Source organism: Etheostoma spectabile, chromosome 1 (assembly GCF_008692095.1).
Source record: "Etheostoma spectabile isolate EspeVRDwgs_2016 chromosome 1, UIUC_Espe_1.0, whole genome shotgun sequence".
NCBI lineage: Eukaryota > Metazoa > Chordata > Actinopteri > Perciformes > Percidae > Etheostoma > Etheostoma spectabile.
The window spans coordinates 24,220,695-24,233,793 of record NC_045733.1 but is presented as its reverse complement, the minus strand read 5'-3'; positions in this window follow the sequence as shown (position 1 = coordinate 24,233,793).

Here is a 13,099-nt window from a genome sequence, read left to right as displayed (position 1 = left end):
TAATATTAAGCATCACATACTGTACCTACATTTAATTTTCAAACCAGTCTATTTTGACATTATACTAAACTCACCTTGATAAATTATGCTGTAAATCACAGTTTCATAAGCAAATGTCAAGACTGTCAATCTGTGACCTTACACAATAGAATATACTGTATTTGAACGCAACACATGTAACCTAATCCTAAACTATGTTGTAGGATTGATGCAGGTCCTTTGATTCATGATGCCTCTGCTGACTCACTTTAGTGAAAAACTCAACTGTAATGCACATGCATGTTACAAACTTTATACCTACTCCAGACAGTTTGGTCTTAATTATAATAGCTTTTATTTTTTATCTCTTTTGTTGCACATCAAAAATCATGATATCTTCAAATGTTTCCCACATTTGAATAAAAAAGTAACACTTTACAATTCGGTACACTAAACAAGTGAGGAAGGAATTAGGACTATAATACGAATCGTTGAGCTGTTCACACTCTGATTCAAGTACTAAATAGTAGAGAAAGGTTAATAGAGACCCAATCACAAAGTTTGATTTTAATAAATATTTTCCAGTCAGACAACTCCTGCGTCCTGCACATACAATTTAACTGCACTGAGCAAACGAGCGAGGAACAACATGATATACTCTCATATCTCAGTCATCTAAAATGCAGATTATTTGATGCTTTCATATATAAAAACTTTTCACTAATACTGGGCTGGAGACCTAGTTTAAATACTATTGTTTTGAAGCCAAGCATTGAGTCTCTATTCCACTGTTTAGGCCAAGATCAGAGTTAAAGTAAAAGATCCTGTGCCAATTTAGCAAAAAGGGCATCTAACCTTTGCTGAACATCTTGTTTTTGTCGTATGATAATTAACCGAATATGAATAATGAACTGTCCAAACCAAATGCTACCAAAAAAAACATTGTTTCTCTCTCTACACAATTATCTGTGAGTGTTTGCTCCACATTTAGGTCTCTCATGGGGCATTACAGTATGTTGAAAAGACACAAAACCCCAACATTGATTTTCATCATCCCCCCTGCGGGCCGGCCCATTGTTGTGCTTTCCTGGAAATCAATATTTGACCCCTGGCCCAGTACTGTATCTCACATTAAGCATGACTTTTGGGAGGGGGGGGGTTGTAATTCTATCCACACAACTGTTAATGTTAAAAGCTCCATCTGCTGCGTGCACACAAACTATGAAAGATGTAATCGGCAATGAGAAGTCTGGTTAATTTTAAGCTTACAGCTTTACTTAAAGGTCCCATGGCATAAAAATTCCACTTTATGAGTTTTTTTTTAACATTAACATCGGTTCCCCTAGCCTGCCAGTGACTAGAAATGGCAATAGGGGAAAACTGAGCCCTGGGTATCCTGCTCTGCCTTTCAGAAAATGGAAGCTCAGTTGGGCCGATCTGGAATATTGCTCCTTATGAGGTCATAAGGGACAAGGTTACCTCCCCTTTCTCTGCTCTGGCAGTTGGTCAAGAACCCCCCCCCAAAAAAAAAGCTACAGACTCAGAAATGGCACATACTAAGGAAAGCTCATTGTGGGACTGGCTCTAGTGGCTGTAATTCTGCACCAAGGCTGAATTTTGGGAAAGAGACTTAAGATAGGATATTAGAGGATCAACCTAAGGTCCACCTAAGGTCTATATAAAGCATCCAAAGAACACCATGTCATGGGACCTTTAAGAGCATCCAGCCGGCCAACACAATCCTCTACAACTAAACTAAAGGTCATTTAAATCACAAACTTTCAACACAAACATGTGCCAGATTTTTATATTCATATTTGTAAACTCCACTAACCGATTCTGGTTTGCTATGCAGTATTCTATCTGTTATATTCACTAGCATTAGCAGTGGCTACATACTGTTCAAGTACTAGATTTTTCCTATTCAGTTAAATTTCACTGAACTTTAAACAATAAAAAGACTAAACATTTATGAGAACTTTTTTTGAGTTAAATGTAAGAAAGATATGTGGGAATCTTTGCAAGCTATGACATCTCATATCTGGCATTAATACATTCCTTAAAGTGTCAACAAACTCAGTAGTCATAACAGTAAAATCCACTGATGTCCGCAGTCTGAGGTATTTTCACCAAACTGGATATGAGCGTTCAAACCACCATGTACACAAGAGCAGCACCATTGCTTTACAGTAAGGTAACCACATTTGTGACTGTTGCAGATAGCTGGGATTTTCATTTATCATGACAGAAAATGATATTATATGAATGAAATATGAATGTGTAATTAAGTACACAAAAGAAGCATTTTGTTACAGAGCAGAGTTAACAGTACAGGCAGCACAGCATTCGCATGGTCAACGCTTATGCATACCACATACACACACACACGCAAACACAATTTGCCTCTCTAAATCAATATGAAGAGAATTGACTATTCCTTCTCAAGTATCAAAAATACCTTAAAACAGAGACACAAAGCTATCAATCTGTCCTTTCTATCACAAAGAGACTCTGAGAGGTTGTCTACTGTGTGAAGGATTTACTGCTTTAGGTTCATTCGATAGAGAGGATTCTCTTAAAGCCTGAAACGGGGGGCATCCTCTGAAATCATTACTTTCATTCATCTGTAGCTTGTTGTATTTGGAATACTATGACAGAGATGAGGCCTATGAGTGAGAAGGCCATTTGACAGGTTGAGAACAGGAATTATAATATGCATAGCCTTTCCGGCCTACTCTTCATGGGTAAAGGGAGGGGGAAATGGCAGTTTACGTGCCCACAACACCATCTCTCCTGTCAAATCTAAATACATCTTTCAATCACACCTAAAACCAGTGAGCTCCAAAAAGAAAGGCCAACCTCTTTCTTTATGAAACAAACTGATGGTAACTGTTAACATGATGTACACCAGCAAAAGAGATGAGAACGATTTGATTATAGCATCGTTAAATGTATTCTAATCTTGACATTTTAGTATACGTTGCTCAGTTGTCAAAGTACACTCAATCCGGAATCTCGCTGTTTTAAGTGAAATCTTCAGAAGCAATGTAATTATATAGGATAATTAATGCAGCAAATTTAGGTATTACCTTGTAATTCTTTGTACTAAAAAAGAATCAATAGAACCCTAAATGTTATTAAACCCTGCAGTACATAACAAGTGGTCAATCTGTTTTCCCTGCAGAAATAAAGCCTGCAGAACTGAATTCAACAAATCTACATTACCAATCTGAATTTCTTCAAAAAAGGGACATTCCACCTATTGTACTCATCAAGATCAGTTGTTTTGTATGACTACTATAAAGCCATGTTTTATGTGAATCTGGAGGGAGCATATCTGAGAATGTTACGTAAAACGACTGTACATTTACATTTTGCTCCATAATGAGTTTCAGCTCATTGTTTAGCTGCCAGTTATTGCCGGTTCACAGTAAGGGACATCTCCCATGTATCTTGGTTTAGGCTGTTGGATTAACACAGGCTTTGCATTTAATCATTTGTGAATGTGGAGTTTAAATTAAGTGACTATTGGCCAGCTAGTGCAACTCTAACAAAAAACGACATTTTGCATTATGGAAAGTGTAGGAACCTTAAGCAATGGCCACTTGGCTCATTTGAAAGCCATGATGTCTCTCTCTCATGGGTGGACCAAATTCTCTGGGCGGGCAAAGCAGAGAAAATGGAGGTAACCTAAGCTTTCATTTTCTCAAAAACAGAGCAGGATACCCAGGGCTCTGTTTACACCTATCGCCATTTCTGGCCACTGGGTGACCAAAGGCTGGCTGGGGGAATGCAAAATAATGTTAAAAAACCTTGTAGTCAAATTTTCATGTCATGGGAGCTTCAAAGAACATGGTATAGTACATGTGCAGCACACCCTTGTCTGCATATCTAACGCTCATAAAGACCTAAAGGAGAAATAATCCAGGGACATTAATCCCACCATCCCTCTACAAGTGGGTGATGTTGAGTAATTTCAACCTAGAAATTGAGGATTTGCACTAAAACCTACAAACATGTAACACACAAATACAGCAGCACAGCCTACTGTAGTGTACAGTACACGCGCATGCTTAAAGGATTACACACACACACACACACACACACACACACACACGGTTTACTGTAATCTGTGGCTAGTTGCCTCTGGCACTAATGTAGTCATGCTACTTCTACATCATGAAAACACTGAAAGACATATACCTCACACAGAAATAGGCACTGTAGATGTAAAGCCTCATTCCTCTCAAGTCATCGCCTGAGCTCTGTGTGGTTTTATTATTTTTACATTTATTTATTTTATATACACGTGTCTCAGTTTGTGTCATCATGTCCACTATCTTTACATGCATGCATATACAGTAAGTGTGCCCGCTTAAATGTCTCGGAGGAGAATTCTGGCAGCAGATAGCAACAGCTAAATGTTATTTTCATTCACTCTTCCATCAATCCAAGGCAGAAAACGAGAGCTGAGAAAAACCTCAATCTCTGACTACATTATCAGAATGGGGTGGAAGTGTGGTGGAGCTGGAGGATTTCTGTCTTAATCTTTGACTTTGTGTGTGTGTGTCTGTGTGTATACATTCAAATGTATGTTAGTACATGTTAATGTGTGCATGTGGTACAAAGAGTAAGACATTATGTATGAAAGGTTTATAAGGAGTGACTCAGACACGCACACACAGACATGCAAATACAGTATTTGTTTCCACAGTATTTTTGTATTATGTGTGTAGGCGCACATAGGCCTTCCCGACAGCCAGCCAGCCAGCCAGCCAGCCAGCCAGCCAGCCAGCCACACACACACACACACACACACACACACACACACACACACACACACACACACACACACACACACACACACACACACACACACACACACACACACTTTACATATTATTTCATCTCTTCACACAGAATACATTGGAAGTAAATTGTTAGTCATTTTTCCATGAGATTAATACATTATCAAAATGGTTGCTGATCAAATCTGTTTTGATAAATGAACTGATTAAGATCAACTAATTGTCGCTCTGACATATATTTGTATCAACACATGACCCAGAGGCTTCATCCATTTTCTACTGTATGTTAAAGGGAGACTTCACTGAATATCAGTCATTTATCAGATATTCATCCCTGGTAGACTTCACGTTGGTTTTAATAGATTTCAATAGTGACAAGGTTTTAAAGGTGGGAGAATTGTTGTTTTAGCCGTTTACATTTAGAGGTTATAACTATTTTTACTTAAACTTGCTGCTAATTAAATTAAGCATACAGTGATTTATTTGATACTAGAAAATCCAGGTTTAGGGTAGAGTATCAATTTCTGCATGTGCATGTATGCCACTTTTTGTCATGATTAAATTGTTTGACATGGCCATGAGATGCATTTTTGATGGCTTGCTTGCTACTAGAAATAATTCAGCAGTGAACCTTAAAAACACATGTGAGAAAACTTTGTGAGAAGGTGACAATCTTGTACTACAGCAAAAATTGTCAACTATGCCTTCAGAACAGTAATTCTAATTAATGACACATTTGTTACAATAGTAAGTCAGGCAAGTCAGTCCTGTCACTTGGAAAACCCAGGTGGAGTTAAAATTAGCCTTTAGCTAACCCACCGTTTATTTTAGTAATCGTGCAGACAATGTTTAGTTTATTTGAGTCAAATGATCCTTCAGATAAAGTGTAGAGAGGAAATGAAAACTCTGCTGCTGCCATCACTCGCTGTGTGTTTGTATGACTAGGCTGACTCGAGAAATATACTAAAAATTGTGCAACATGTCATTTTTTTTTTTTAAGTGAGTAGACTGCTGCAGACAAAGAATTGACATTACAGATGAAAACATCCTCTCTGTCTTGACAACAGCACGCATGCCTCAGAAGTCATCTTTAGTTGGAGGGGGATTCACATTTAAAACAAAGGAAGGACATAATTAATATTCTTATCACTAAGAGAAAGTTTGCCAAGTTGCAGAGCATCAAAGAAGAATCAATCTGCACCTCTACTGTATGCTTGCAGGTTCCAGGGCTCAGCTCCAACGTAATAAAATGGAGGAGGTATTTATCTCCAATGTCCTTGCTGTATACCCTCTGCAGCAATGGTGCTCAGTCCCACACCCAAAAATACAAGATAGCACATTGCATCATGTTGCAAGGGCAAAAACTGATTTTTTCTTTCACCGTTGTAGATTAAAGTAAACTTTGTACACTGTAATACACACAATCTGAATTAATCCTTGTATTTTGCACTCTGGAACGTACAGTGATATCCAATACTACAGAGCTAAAGACCTGCATGATGTTAATGCTGATGTTAATGTGATTGAAGTAGAGGCGGGTGGACAGCTTGGACAGCTTGTATATACTTAACTCTCTTTACACACAAGTTAGTTACTATACTAGTTACTTTTTAAAGCTACATTGTGTAACGTTTGTAGTTGTTCATTATCAAAATCTGTGTTGTCTATTTTTATGAATATTGAGCACCACCATCAATTTCAAGCATTCCTACTGGCTTGAAATTTTCTCTTTTTGTTTCTCTCTCCTTACGTGCGTTTGTGTCCGCTCGTGGTGTGACGCGCGCGTCTGCGCCACTCTCTGACATGCACTCCAACAACCATGGCGGATAGACGGCCTATTGTACACTTTCACTTTCTGATGCGTGATGGCTACCGTAGCTACAACTAGTTCTTTGAACTGCGTGGCGAGAGAGAGTTGATTGTGATATGTGATCTCAACGCTAGATGGGAGAAATCTAAAAAAAAGGGACAAATCACGTAAGAAATCAACCACGTCTTAAAACCCACCCAGAAAACTCCATTATGTACACAAGCAACGCATTTTTCATTAGCTTGTAGTCATTATGAAGAGGAGACAATACGACAAGACAATCAATTAAACCTATTGAGGCCCAATCCAACTCAGTTCCAGAAGTCTGACTCCTACATTTAACAGAGCATGTAGCATGTATCAAGTATCAAACACTACATGTTTCAGTGAACACAAAAGCCATTCCATGTCCTGAAGCAAGCAATAATTTAACAATGACAGATGATGAGGACAGAAGAACATATGGGACAGGAGATATAGACTAGATACTGCTTCATTTATTAAATAACCAACAAGATGACGTTTCATTCTCTCCCTGCTCTTCTTCAGACATGAGCTTACTCTGCACATGTCCACCACAAGAACTGCAGGGGATTTTAATTTGTAATTTATCTCCAAACAAACTATGTTCCAACAGACACTGTACCTTGTGTTATAGATGCAGACAACCAAACTTCAACATTCCATGCAATTACTCATCAGGACAAAGACTAAATGCAGCAGAAATATAACTACAACTACTGAGACCTGTACTGTAGACAGCTGTTCTTTTAATAGAATAAAATATTGACATTCAATATTGACTATTTTTCCTCAATCTCTCCATCCTCGTCAAAATTTCCTCTTTTTCCTCCACCTGCTGAAATAGGCATAAAGCTGATTTGGAAAGGACATGATACTGCCCCAGGTTTTACGCATGTGTGTGTGTGTGTGTGTGTGTGTGTGTGTGTGTGTGTGTGTGTGTGTGTGTGTGTGTTTGTACTTATCCCTCATGTTGTCCTCGGGTCAAATTGACCCGTTTTCTTCTGTCAATGTTCTTTTTAATTACCCTAAATAACATGATTGATTCCACACAATGCTCTTTGACAAGTATAAATCTCTACTTTCATTAATTCTGGGGTGTTTTATTTAGTTTGTAGCATTTGAAAAATTAGTATTAGTATTAAATATAACTGTTAAACATAAATAGTATTGAGTCTGTGATTATCCATCAACATACATTACTATAATTTTAGTCTAAATTATTTCAAATTTCTGCTTTTATAACTCAAATATTAGGTATAATTTTCTAAAAATCAGGTTTATTAAATTACATACTAAATTAAATACTAAATTTGAAAAATAACTGTAAAACTAAAGTTAATCAGGCAGTGTTATGTAGTATTTGAAAACATCAAAAAAAGTGACAAACATTCAAAACAGTATCAAAAGTGTTGAAAAAATGGACAAAAACGTAAGAAAAAGTTAGAAACATCAGCAAAAAGCATCAACAAAAGTGTGGATTTTCAATTTTGACGGGAAGACAACACAAGGGTTAATATGTACAGCATAGCAAAGAGATAGGGCAACACATCCAACCCAACACATCTTTAGTATTCAATATATGGCCTTTTAATGTTTAAATCAATATTGCATTATCCTTTTTATAATCTTTACTTACCATCAGGAGCAATTGATTGAAATGGCATCTTGTACCTTTTTTGGGGTATGTGGTAATATTGATATCTGTAATGTAGTACTGCCGCTCTTGTGGGAACGATAACATCTTGTTTAATTTGTTTGGTTCCAGAGGCGACAGCTAATGACGGTTAGCTGACGTGACATTAACCTCAGAGGTCAAACTACCACGTTCTGGATCAGCAACATAAATGTCTGTTTTTTTTAAAGACAAAATCTGTAGTTTATCCTGCTTCATACTTAGCCAGCTGAAATATTGTTTTATTTTTCTTCAATTTAAAAAGAAGAAAAAAAAGTAACTTTTGTTATTAAAGTTTTAGTGGACTTTTTAATCACCCAAATTGTGTTGTTATGAGAAACAGAGTGCCTTTTTGGTGAGTTACCAAATTGTGTCAGGTTGGTGGGTGGGTGTGAGGCAAGGGACCCAGATGACAACTCAGGATAACAAAAACAGTTCAGTAATTTTGGAAGAACTGAAGATGCATACGCTTACATACAGCTGAAAAAGGGTCCAAGTTTAGAGCCTGGCAAGTCCAAGACATAAAGCAAAATTAAGAACCTGGAAAATTAGAAGTGTGTGGAAATGGGCTGATGATATACTGCAGGGCTGATGCGGGAAAGTGGAAACAGGTGAGCAGGTCGGCGGGGAAAGGTCATGTTATGGGAATGCCTGGAAAAGTTTCTACTACAGGGCAAGAGGGAGTGGCTGGAAGTGGGAGTTAGGTGACAGCAACATGTGGAAAAGTCTGAGGGCATCTTGTGGCTAGGTAGAGAAATGAGGGTGCCTGGGGAAGTGGAAATGTGCAAAAAGAGTAGTGACAGAGAGGCAGCAAATTTAGAGAGGCAAGACAAGTTTATTTGTACAGCATAGTACAAACGACAAGGCAATAACATGTGCTTTGCGTAGGACGTAATACATTAAGAAGAGACACAAGGCAATATAAAAAAGACACAATTAAGAGAGTAATATAAAATAGAAGGAAAAAAGCTCAAACACAATAAAATAGGACATAAATACATGAGACACTTTTACAATGTGTTTGATCCTTCTGCAAATCAAATGTGAAATTATAATTCAGGTGTCAGCGTCTACTAAGTCCTGAGTGTATGGTGTGTACTAAATGGGGACACGAGGAGACAGGTAGAAAGATACAGACAATAACACAGGCAGACACATAGGTAGACAGAATCTGTTGTACAGTATTCACACACAGACAGAGACAACTGTCTCTGCCAATAGCTTCGCAAAGTAGAGTAGACTTCCCAACAGTTTAGTCCTAAGGGAATTGAGAACAAAGAGCAAGAGAAAGACTGAGTGGAACAGAATGGGAAGAGACAATAACTCTGTCTCAGCTGATCAATACACTCTCAGAAGATCGATCATCATCGTCCCCATCAGCCACCAGAGGAGCAACCTAAACCAAAGCATGTGATCTTAAGCCCTGACTCAAGAGTGGCCTCAACCGTGACCCCATTGATAACTCATTCTGGACCAGATACCGCAGTCTCCAATCCACTCAAGCATTTGGCTGATGAGTCAGAGATACTTTCAGTAGGCAGAGTTGGAAAGAAACACCAACTACTGCCCAAATGCTGGTAAACTTTGGCTGTTAAAAATTGGGTCCATGATGTGTTTAATTAAAACATGAATATATATGAAGTAGTTACTATACATTAGAAAAAAACAGATTCAGATGGATAATGGATTTGATGTTTAGATTAATTATGGATTTTTGGGTTTGTGGTATCTAGTGCTGTCCTACAGATAAAACACTGCTCTGTAGTGTGGCTACTTGACAGGAGCAAACACTGCTAAACACATGTAGAGCAAGAGAAGACATTGAGTACATTTACACATACACCAATATTCCACTATTATTTTCAGAATATGACAATATTCCAAATTTGATAAAAGTCATGTAAACAGCATGTTAATGAGGCCTTTTTCCAAACATAGCATTTTCCAATTAAGACATGTGGGGTATTCTGGTATTATTTGGGTTTTAGAGGCATTCTTTGGACATGTACACAACGCATTTGGAAGATGCGTCTCAATCAGGGTTTTAGGAATAAAAGGTTGAAGGAATAAAAGAGGCACGCTCAATCGCACAATCCAACAAGTCAACCACCGCTGGTAAACGTTGAAAAAAAATTGTATTTTGCATGGCTACATGTAAACAGGAATATTCATTTTTATTAGCCACGTAAACAGCTTCGTCGAAATATTGACAAGAAATAATGACAAAAATATTGGCAACGGCTTATCATCATGAATCTGGCAATAGGCTGATTCTTAGTTTCTCCATCAAGTTGTTACTGTAAGCCATCAAGTCTGTTTGTCTAGGCTTTATAGAGAATTAAAGCTTGCTGTGATGCAAAATGGAGTCAGGAGTGGAGACAATGAAGGAGTCACCTGATCTGTTGACAAATCAACAGCCCCAAAGGAATATTCCTAATTAGCTTGAAGAAATGCTCTAAAAGCATTATAATTAAATCAAGACAAAGATTCCACACAGGGATTTCCAGTCTGCAAAGTAATAAATGGAACACACATACACACAAACACACACACACACACACACAAAAGATTCTCACTCAGTTCATAGAATAGGTAGGTAAAGCTTTAGTGTGTAACTTTTTGATTAGTAAATGTTGGTTACATTCAAGACATTGCCAAAGGAGTTGTTACAAAGCTAATTAAGACTATCAGCTCCACACAACTCTGTATTTTGCAATATGGCAATGTTCAGAAGATTGTGTCATCGGGTGACTTGCCCACGCCGGTCCAGAAAGGCTTGTATCATGTGGACGCGCCGTCAGTTTTGTTGTCATTACGCAGAAACTACGCACTATAGCTTTAAAAACTTATTTTGCAAAAAATGCATAAACTCATCCTTCATCAGTCCACAGGATAATCCGCCATTGCATTTAGGTTTTGTTTACTTTCAGTGTGATTCATTTTGAAAGGATTTATGTAAAAATCTGATGTGTTTTAAAAGCCGGAGGCTCATGCAACTTGACTTGATATACTTTCCACAATGGCTACATTTATGGAAAATACACCAGGTTAAAATGTACTTGTCCTTTAAGGCCCGGAGAATCCTGGCTCAGCAATAGGCTCGTTCGAGATGATCTGCGCCTCGCCTGTAAAGTAGACGAGAGCAGGCGGCAGCAGCGGGGGGCGGTGACAAAAAGCTGCGGTTAAGTCGGACAGTTTCCAGCCGATTCCAGCAGCCTTTAGGCTAAACAGGAAGTTACAAAAACACTGTGGTGCGATTCCGATTTAATAAACTATAATCAGACGCACATATCAGCTTGTACACAGTCTCCAGTTGTTTTAATTATGATTAAATTATGGGAAAGTGCTCTACATGAGATCTGTTGCTGATTTTAATTAACAACAGACTGGAATGATCCGTATCTGAACGGAGTTAGTAGGCTCGTTCGAGACTAGGCTCGTTCGAGATGAGCCAGGTCTGCGCAGAATCGATCACCGGCGATCGGCGCCCGTTGCATGCCGGTTAGATTTGTGTCCGACTTGATCCCGACTTGCTCTGACGTCATGCACACGTGGGCAACGGAAATCTCACGAGAGCAAGGCGGACGCCAGTTCTGAGACGCAGGCGGCGCAGTTGCTTTTCACGACGCAAGAGCCAGGCGGACCCCAGAGCATGCTGGGAAACGCGGTTCTCAGCTGATTTAAAATCTGATTGGTTTACAACATGATGGTTTATATAAATTTTTATTGTTTTTGAATCGGAGGGATTTTAATTGCTATTTGTTTGATTTGAAGACTTATTCTGTCCAGAACACATGTTGTGAGGCTGATAGAACGTTTTAGTCAGAGAGACTAAACCGTTCAGATCACGGATCATCTACAGTGTGTGTTAATTAAAATCAGCAACAGGTCGCATGTAGAGCACTTTAACAGCTAATCTGTCTAACTAAAACAACTGGAGACTGTGTACCAGCTGGTATGTGGGGTCTGATTATATTTTATAAATCGGAATCGCACCACATGTTGTCATCACTTCCTGTCCAGCCTGAAGGAGCTGGACTCGGCTGGAAACTGTCCGACTTTACCGCAGCTTTCTGTCCCCGCCCCCGCTGCTGCCGCCTGCCTCGTCCACTTCCAGGCGAGGCGCAGTTCATCTCGAACGAGCCTATTAACTGCGCCTCGCCTGTAAAGTGGACGAGGCAGGCGGTAGCAGCGGGGGGCGGTGACAGAAAGCTGCGGTAAAGTCGGACAGTTTCCAGCGATTCCAGTTCCTCAGGCTGGACGGAAGGTGATGAAAACACTGTGGTGCGATTCCGATTTAATAAAATATAAGGCTCGTTCGAGATGAACTGCGCCTCGCCTGTAAAGTGGACGAGAGCAGGCGCGCAGCAGCGGGGGGCGGTGACAGAAAGGTGTTAAATCAGCTGAGAAGCCGCGTTTCCCAGCATGCTCTGGGTCCGCCTGGGTCTTGCAGTCGGTGGTGAAAAGCAACTGCGCCGGCTGCGTCTCAGAACTGCGGCCGCCTTGCTCTCGTGAGATTTCCGTTGCCCACGTGTGCATGACGTCATAGCAAGTCGGGATCAAGTCGGACACAAATCTAACCGGCATGCAACGAGCGCCGATCGCCGGGGATCGATTCCGCGCAGATCTGGCTCATCTCGAACGAGCCTATTGTTTACATACATTGTCATAAATCAATCGACTAATACAGGTGTAGCTCAAAATGCACCAGCTACACCTGTATTAAAGACTCTATTGTCAATGGTCAATTTGTCAAACACTGGGGTAATCTCAGGGCTAAATTTGGGACTGTCAGAGCCTATTTTT